This window comes from Elephas maximus, chromosome 2 (assembly GCF_024166365.1).
Source record: "Elephas maximus indicus isolate mEleMax1 chromosome 2, mEleMax1 primary haplotype, whole genome shotgun sequence".
Taxonomy (NCBI): domain Eukaryota; kingdom Metazoa; phylum Chordata; class Mammalia; order Proboscidea; family Elephantidae; genus Elephas; species Elephas maximus.
In genome coordinates, this window is record NC_064820.1 from 209,992,969 (window position 1) to 210,002,029 (window position 9,061).

Genomic DNA, 9,061 nt, shown 5'->3' on the forward strand with positions numbered 1-9,061 from the left:
ATATGATTCTGCTAAAACTCAACCACAAAAAGACAAACAACTCAATTAAAAAATGGGCAAAGGATATGAACAGACATTTCACTAAAGAAGACATTCCAGTAGCTAACAGATATATGAGGAAATGCTCACGATCATTAGCCATTACAGAAATGCAGTTCAAAACTACAATGAGATTTCATCTCACTCCAACAAGGCTGGCATTAATCCAAAAAAACACAAAAGAATAAATGTTGGCGAGGCTGTGGAGAGATTGAAACACTTCTACACTGCTGGTGGGAACGTACAATGGTACAAACACTTTGGAAATCGATTTGGCACTTCCTTAAAAAGCTAGAAATAGAATTACCATAGAATCCAGCAATCCCACTCCTTGGAAAATATCCTAGAGAAATAAGAGCCCTCACATGAACAGATTTATGCACACCAATGTTCATTGCAGCATTGTTTACAATAGCAAAAAGATGAAAGCAACGAAGGTGCCCATCAACAGATGGATGGATAAATAAATTATGGTATATTCACACAATGGAATACTACTCATTGATAAAGAACAGTGATAAATCTGTGAAACATTTCACAACATGGAGGAATCTGGAAGGCATTATGCTGAGTGAAATTAGTCAGTTGCAAAAGGGCAAATATTGTATAAGACAACTAGTATAAGAACTCGAGAAATAGTTTAAACAGAGAAGAAAATATTTTTTGATAGTTACGAGAGGGGGGAGGGAGGGATGGTGGGAGAGGAGTATTCACTAATTAGATAGTAGATAAGAACCACTTTAGGTGATGGGAAAGAGAACACACAATACAGGCAAAGTCAGCACAACTAGACTAAACCAAAAGCAAAGAAGTTGCCTGAATAAACTGAATGCTTCGAAGGTCAGCGTAGCAGAGGTGGGGGTTTGGGGATCGTGGTTTCAGGGGACATCTAAGTCAACTGGCGTAATAAAATCTATTAAGAAAACATTCTGCATCCCATTTTGGAGAGTGGCGACTGGGGTCTTAAACACTAGGAAGCGACCATCTAAGGTGCATCAATTGGTCTCAACCCACATGGATCAAAGGAGAATGAAGAACATCAAGGACACAAGGTAATTACGAGCCCAGGAGACAGAAAGGGCCACATGAACCAGGGACTACATCAGCCTGAGACCAGAAGAAGTAGATGGTGCCAGGTTACAACCGATGACTGCCCTGACAGGGAACTCAGCAGAGAACCCCTGAGGGAGCAGGAGAGCAGTGGGATGCAGACTCCAAATTCTAGTAAAAAGACCAGACTTAATGGTCTGACTAAGACTAGAAGGACCCCGTTAGTCATGGTCCCCAGATCTCCTGTTGGCCCAGGACAGGAATCATTCCCAAAGCAAACTCTTCAGACAGGGATTGGACTGGACGATGGGTTGGAAAGGGATGCTGGTGAGGTGTGAGCTTCTTGGATCAGGTGGACACTTGGGAGTATGCTGGTATCTCCTGCCTGGAGAGGAGATAAGAGGATAAAGGGGGTTAGAAGCTGGTGAAACTGACATGAAAAGAGAGAATGGAGGGAGGAAGCATGCTGTCTCATTAAGGGGAGAGCAACTGGGAGTATGTAGCAAGGTGTATATAAGTTTTTGTGTGAGAGACTGACTTGATATGTAAACTTTCGCTTAAAGCACAATAAAAATTAAAAAACAAAACAAAACGAAAAAAACCTGTGGTTGCCAGAGGATCAAGGGAAGGGAGGGAGTGATGAAAAGTTGGAGCCCAGAGAATTTTTAGGGTAATAAAACTGTTCTTTATATTACAATAATAGTGGACACATGACATCATGTCTTTATCAAAACCCACAGAACTATACAACACAGAGTGAACCCTAATGTAAACTATGGACTTTAGTTGATAATAATGTCTCAATATTGGTTCATCAATTGTAACAAATGTACCACACTAATACAAAATGTAAATAATAGTAGAAACTGGGGTTGGAGAGGGAGTATATGGAAAGCCTCTAAGTTTCCAGTTATTTTTCTGTAAATTTAAAACTTTTCTGAAAATAAGATCCATTAAATTTTAAAGAAAGAATGTCTGCCTTGAAAATTGTGTTCTATTAAGATTGATCGATCTGTGTATCTTTGTATCTATGTATGTTTGTATGCATGCACCTATCTATCTTATCTCTTAATCTATCATACAGTGTCACTATGAGTTGGAATTGACCAGACAGCACACCATAATAACAGGATCTATATGGGATCAAATTAACAACTGCTTCTTGAATGATTAGATAGGAAACTTTAGGGGCAGTGATTTTAAGCCAATAAGGGAGGAACAATTTGGAAAAGGGGAGTGAGAAAGGTTGCATAACTTGATGAATGTAATAAATGTCACCGAGTTGTACATATTGAAATTGCTTAATTGGTGCATATTCTGCTGTGTATATATTGAAGTGGATTGGAATTATAGGTGTGAGGTGTAAACTCATGGTTTTTAACATGGATAGATATAAAAATAAATACACATGAAAACATATATGTACATAAATATTTATAGAAACTTGAATGTATATTATACAAGGAATATATAACACTATATATAAAAGCATATACATTACTAAGAGTTGAATTTTTGGCCCCTATAAAAGAATTTCTCTGTTTATCATGATGTTGCTTATTGGTCCAGTTGTGAAGATTTTGGTTTTCTTTATGTTGAGGTGCAATCCATACCAAAGTTTGTGATCTTTGATCTTCATTGGTAAGTGTTTCAAGTCCTCTTCACTTTCAGCAAGCAAGGCTATGTCATTTGTATATGGCAGGTTGTTAATTAGTCTTCCTGCAATCCTGATGCCATACTTTTTATCATGTGTTTTAATGAAACAAATGAGTTAAGAAAAAAATGCATGTAAGAAATGGAAAGGTAGAGTCAAGCTTTTCATCAAGTATGCAATATTATTCCCATCAGAAAAGAATACAGAAGTAAAAAAAAAAAAAAAAAAAAAGACATTCTTGGATTCAAGTTGAAGACACAATATTCAACAATCTTTATATACCAGAAAAATCCATGTAGAAATTGTAAAAGAAAACATTTATTCCAGTAATAAAATATAAAACACCTGCAACACTTCCATTCAAGGATGTCCACAACTTTAAGAGAAATTATACAATATTTTTGAAGGATATATAGCACATAAGGAAAACATAAATAGATTGAGAAGTATGTGGGAATCTTCAATACACTAAAAATGTCAATTCTGCCCAAGTTACAACATGCTTTGATATAAGAGGAAGGATCGGAAGGAAGAAAGATGATGTGATGTGGAAGCCTGGTGAGACTGGTATTGACAGGCCACGTTTGCCATTTACTGGCTTCTTGACCTTGAGCAATTTACTTCAGCCCTGTCTTTAGTTTCATTATTTAAGAAAATAAATAGTGTAATAAAAGTGATAATAAGAGTCGAGTACCCACCATATACAATGTCTGTGAGTGTTATATGAGTTTACATGCATGCTCAGCACAGTGTTTACTACCCAGGAAGTACTCAGTGTGCTTTCTTGTCATTATCATGCAAGTGAGAAGGAGGAGAAGGTTTTAGGAAGTTCACACTATTACGCAAGGTTGGAGGCATAGTTACCTTCCGTGCACTTAGTGTTTCCTAGAAAAGAAAGCTAATTCTGCCTCGTCCTTGTCCTAGGAGAAAAAAAGAGGAGGTGGAAAACAAAATAAACTATTATAATTAAAGACAAGGGAATGGATTCTCTGGAGTGTTAAAATGTTAAGTTCCTGTCTTGACTGTGGGGAAGCTGAGTAGGGAGTCTCCAGGAATGAAAATCCTTTCAATCTGTACAGCACTTAGTATTTTCCTGTGAAGCTACATAAGGTAAATTTTAAATAAAATCACTGTTCAGAGCAGGTATGAATTCCATATTCTGTGAGTGCTTCTAGAATTTAGTTGGAAATAAATTAATAAATTTAATGCTCAAAAATACCTCAGAAAAGAAACATTTATTTTCTTGTCCATGAATATATATTCATGTTCACAGGTATCTTATAAAATAGAGTGATATGGTTAAATTATGTAATATGCTTTAAAATTATGTTAAAATGAGTGATGGGGTTCAATAATATAACATATTGGAAAATTATGTTAAAATGAAAGGTGTTATGGTGACTCTGAGCCACTGTCATGGATGCTGTTGTATAACCATCCCTAGATGGGACCCTTAACTCTAGTTTATTTCATATTTCCATTCATTTATCAATAATGATAAGGGTTCCAACTGTGTTAGGTGCTGCTCTTTATTGATGATAGAGATTAATATATATTGTTGTGTTGTTGTTGTTAAGCACCATTTAGTTGGTTCCAACTCACAGCGACCCTATATGCACAATAGAAGGAAGCACTGCCCAGTCCCGAACCATCCTCACAGTCACTGGTATGCTTGAGTGCATTGTTGCAGTCACTGTGACCATCCATCTCAATGAGGGTCTTCCTCTTTTTTGCTGACCCTCTACTTTACCAAGCATGATGTCCTTTTCCAGGGACTGATCCCTCCTGACAACATATCCAAAGTAGGTGAGACATAGTCTCTCCATCCTTGCTTCTAAGGAGCATTCTTGTTATGTGTATGTATACATGTATATATAATTCAAATTGAATTAAACTCTCTATATATTAATATACCATGGACTGCCAGAAGAAGGTACATCTTGGAAGAAGTACAGCCAGAAGCCTCCTTAGGAGCAGTTATGGCAAGACTCATCTCACATACTTGGACGTGTTATCAGGCGGGACCAGCCCCTGGAGAAGGACATCATGCTTGGTAAAGTTGATGGTCAGGGAAAAAGAAGACCCTCAATGAGATGGATTGACACAGTGGCTACAACAATGCTTGAGCCCATGACAATGATTGTGAGGACGGCACAGGACCCAGCAGTGTCTCCTTGTGTTGTGCATAGGGTCGTTATGAGTCAGAACCGACTCTACAGCACCTAACAACACAGGTTAAAAAGCAAAAAGGCAATACATATATTTTGTCTCCCCAGGAACCTGCAATCTCAATGAAAATACAAAACACTCAGACTCATACTAAGTGATAAGTAAGATAAATAATCAGGTGAGACCGTGTAAGCTAATGCCAGTCATCTTGCTGAACATGGTGATAACTGACTCCATTCTTAAGTGATTTTTGCACTAAGCATTTTATAAACATTCTTTCATGTCATCCTTACAGTATTCCTTGGAAAAAGATGATACCTTTAGGGATAAGAAAATGGAGGCAGGAGTGGTTATGTAACATGCTACTTCTCAGAGATGGGAAATATAGGACATGAATCTTTTGTTGTTGTGGTGGTTATTTTATACCACACTACTACATCAGCTGTGAGAAAGACATTGGTGGTGAATACGAGTTAGAAGAAGAAAGGCAGGTGAGAATAAGACCTTAACCGACTGACTTGAGAGGCATGTCAGGCCACATTCTCTTTTCTTCTAGTAACCACAGCTCATTTGCTGAGGCTTTACATTTGTCCTGTACTTTTCTAAGCCCTCTACATGATTTATTTATTTTTTTTAGTGGATGACATTTGTGCACCTGATTTTTTTTTTTTTAATTATTGTGGTAAAATATACACAACATAAAATTTGCCATTTCAACCATTTTCAAGTACACAGTCCAGTGGCATTAATCACACAGTGCTGTGTAGCCATCACTGCTGTGTGCTCCCAAAATGTTTTCATCACCCCAAACAGAAGCTCCGTGCCCATTAAGCAAAATTATTTTAAAATTATTTTATTAAACTTCTAATAAACCCCAAAGTTTACTTACAACATATATGTTAGATATAAAGAATTTTTGTAAAAATGCTTTAAAAAACATTGCCAGTGCTTTTGAAAATCATGGAGTCCCTCTGATTGCATAACCGTCCTGGGCCACTGCGGAGGTAATCATTATCCCAATACTTTGTTTATCATTCTCTTCTTTTCTTTTCTTCTCTTTTTCACCATACTTCTTATATGATACATTGTTTGTGTGTTTAAATTCATACAAACAGATTTATGAAGTTGTTTCCCTGTGGCCTTCTCTGTTCATTCAGCATTCTGTTCCTGAGACTCGTCAATGTTATTACCTTTAGCTTTGGTTTTCAACCCCATTGTCAGTTGTCCATGCACATTTGGTTGTTACAAATAGGGTTGCTATGCTCGCTCATCTATATACCATTACAAGGTCGTGCAGAATAGTCTCACTGCCTTAAATATGATGCCCTGTGTTCCCTCTACTCATCCATTCCACCTTCCCTTTTCCCCATGGCAACCACTGCTTTTTTTTTTTTTTTTTTACTGTCCGTGTAGCCTTTTCCAGAGTTTCATATAGTTGGACTCCTACAGTATGTAACTTTTTCAGACTGGTTTCTTATACTTGGCAGTAGGCATTTAAGATTCCTCCATGTCTTTTTCTAGCTTAATAGCTCATGGCTTTGTATCACTGATTGTATGGAGTATGCCACAGTCTCTTTCACTTATTTATTTACTTATTCACTCATTTTTTAAATTTTTGTTATCTACTCACATATTGAAGGATATCTTGGTTGGTTCATAAACATACCTGTGCAGGTTTTTATGTTAATATATTTTCAACTCATTTAGGCAAATAGGCAGGAACATTATAGCTGGACCGCATACTAAGCCTATGTTTAGTTTTGTAAGAAACTGAAAAACTGTCTTCCAAAGAGGCTATACCACTTTGCAGTGCCACCAGCAATAAATGACAGCTCCTGTTGCTGTACGTCCTTGTAAGCATTTGTTGTCTGTTTTTTGGATTTTAGCCATTCTTTTAACAGGTGTGTACTGATATCTCATTGCTGTTTTAATTTGCAATTCCCTAATGACAGGTGACGACGAACATCTTTTCTTAGCTTATTTGTCATTTGTCTATCTTCTTTGGTAAACTGTCTATTCAGGTCTTTAGCCTGTTTTGTAATTGTTGTTCATCTTACTGTTGATTTTTAAATGTTCTTTGTTTTTTTTTTACATATCAGTACATTGTCAGATGGGTGTTTTGTAAATATTTTGTCTCAGTCTGTGGCTTATCTTTTCATTTTCTTAATGGTGTCTTTCGCAGAGCAGAAGTTTTTAATTTAATGAAGTTCTACTTATCAATTTTTTCTTTCCTGAATCGTGCTCTTTTGTTGTATCTAAAAAGTCATTGCCAAACCCTAGGCCACCTAGATTTTCTCTTATTTTATCTTCTAGCACTTGTGTAGGTTTACATCTTACAGTTAGATGTATGATCCACCTAGAGTTAATTTTTGTGAAATGTGGAAGATTTGTGTCTAGATTCCTATTTTTCATGTCAGTGCTCCAGCACCATTTGTTGAATGTGACAACTCTTTACTTGTTTATTTTGTTTCCTGATCATTGCTGTTATAACAGAGTAACCTATTTGTCAGTAATAACTTTTTTTTCTTATAATTCTTTGCTTATTTTTTGATTGAAATCTTGGACACTTGTGTCTCTTTTCCATCATTAGTCTCTTCTAAATTTCTGACCATGATTTCATGGTTAGTCTTGCTCTGGGAATGAGCACAGTATCACAGGATCCTGAAATCTAAAGGTCTTGTTGAGAAATGATGAGTTTAAAACATAAAAAAGAATATTCTAAAAAAAAAAAAAAATAGATGTGTGTACTATAAAACCAAAAACCAAACCCACTGCTGTCAATTCAGTTCCAATACATAGCGATCCTATAGGACAGAGGAGAACTGCCCGGTAGAGTTTCCAAGGAGCGCCTGGTGGATTCAAACTGCTGACCTTTCAGTTAGCAGCTGCAGCACTTAACCACTACCACCAGGGTTTCCGTATGTACTATATCTCTCATAAAGTAAAGAAGTTTATTGTAAGAGAAAACAATGTAGATTAAATAAAATTAACAAATAAAAAAAGAGAAAGTTACAACTAAGAAAAACCAGCTCTGCAAGCATAACGAGTTGTAAATGGAGTCTAAAACCTTGTACCTCATAATATACTTAGTTTTGAGATGTTAATAAGAATTCTGGAGAAAATAAATATGAGGCGTCTAACATTCCAATCTGTCGGGGAAACACTGCTTGTTATACCGCTCCTGCCCAGAGGGCGACTGCTAATGCTGTGCACCATTTGACAGTAAATAGCCCTGTGCAGCTCGGAGTTTGGAGAAGTATTTTGCATTAGATCTATTTTTACAAGAATAAATACCTTGTGGAACCCCAATCCTGTCTGGAAAACGTTTTAGGATTATCTATCCTATGAGTAGCTTACACTGAGCTTCAAAATAGGACCTAATCTACCTGGTGAAGTTAAAAAGTAAGCAAATGCAGCCATATGTTACTAACTGCCTTAGTTATCTAGGCTGCTATAGCAGAAATATCACAAATGGGTGGCTTTAACAAACAGAAATTCATTTTCTCACAGTCTAGGAGGCTAAAAGTCCAAAATTCAGGGTACTGGCTCTAGGGGAAGCCTTTTTAACTCTGTCAGCTCTGGAGGAAGGTCATGGTCTCTTTGAGCGTCTGCTCCTGGGCCATCTTAGTGTGGCTTGGCATATCTCTTCTGCCATCTCTGCTTCTTGTTTAATTTCTTTATACAGGCAATCCCTGTTATGAATGTCTGACTTATGGACAACCCAGTTATTAACCAACTTCCATAAAGACTAGTATATTAACAATTTGAGGTACATACAGTGGTTCCTAGTAACAAATAGGTGCTACTTTGCTATGATCATCAAAACATTATTATTATTATTACTGTATTATTATGTTAAAGATATTTCAGTTTATCTGGAAGTATTTCTTTAATGTTTTCTATGAATAGAAAGGTACGCTATGTATATATATACCGAGACCTATATTTGACTAGCTGCCATTACATACGAACTGTACCTAACTGCTCAACTTACGTTCAAGTTCGACTTAAAGAAAGATTTAGAAAAGGAACTTGTTCATAATCTAGGAATTGCCTGTATCTCAAAACAGATTGACTTAAAAAACACCCTACACTAATGCTGCCTCAGTATAAAAAACACAACCATTTCCAAATGGCATTATAATCACA